Genomic DNA, 674 nt, shown 5'->3' on the forward strand with positions numbered 1-674 from the left:
CAAGGCCTTTTTAACTGAATCAGAGGAACATCGCTCAGGTTCAGATTTACATATTACAATTAATAAAAGATTTCTTCATCTTTTAATTACTCATATGAAAATGTTGGTCTTCTCTTGACAGGAGACTTTTAACATTTACTGCAGTTTACTTTTATTAAAATAACAGTGACTATAGGTATTTTTAGAAACTGTTACTGTGCTGATCAGCTGGCTTTGCCAAATGAGTTCGCTCGAAGCGCGACTTAACTCACAATTCAAAAATGCGCATACATATTATTAACATCCAAAAATGCTCATGAAAATGAAAATGAATATTGCTCACAAAAACAAAGTTTGAACGCTTCCCAAAATTAAACTCCACCATTAATAATGTAGCAACAATCACTTTCTGGGGAATAATTAACTCAAATGAAGTGAATATTCATGAGTCTATGAATATAACGTGCTTATTGCTTACAAATATTAAATTACCCAAAGAGGGAATATTTAATCATTTAAAGGTAACCTTTACTAGAATTAATTTAAGTTACTCTAGACAATCTGTTCGTCCAGCGAACTGGAAGCTAGACTTCCTTATCAAAATTAAATAAAAATACCCTTCTTACAAACTAGAAATATTAATCTTCTGATCAGGAAAAAACAATATTTTCTGTATCTGTACTACTAAGATTACT

This window comes from Carassius gibelio, chromosome A7 (assembly GCF_023724105.1).
Source record: "Carassius gibelio isolate Cgi1373 ecotype wild population from Czech Republic chromosome A7, carGib1.2-hapl.c, whole genome shotgun sequence".
Classification (NCBI taxonomy): domain Eukaryota; kingdom Metazoa; phylum Chordata; class Actinopteri; order Cypriniformes; family Cyprinidae; genus Carassius; species Carassius gibelio.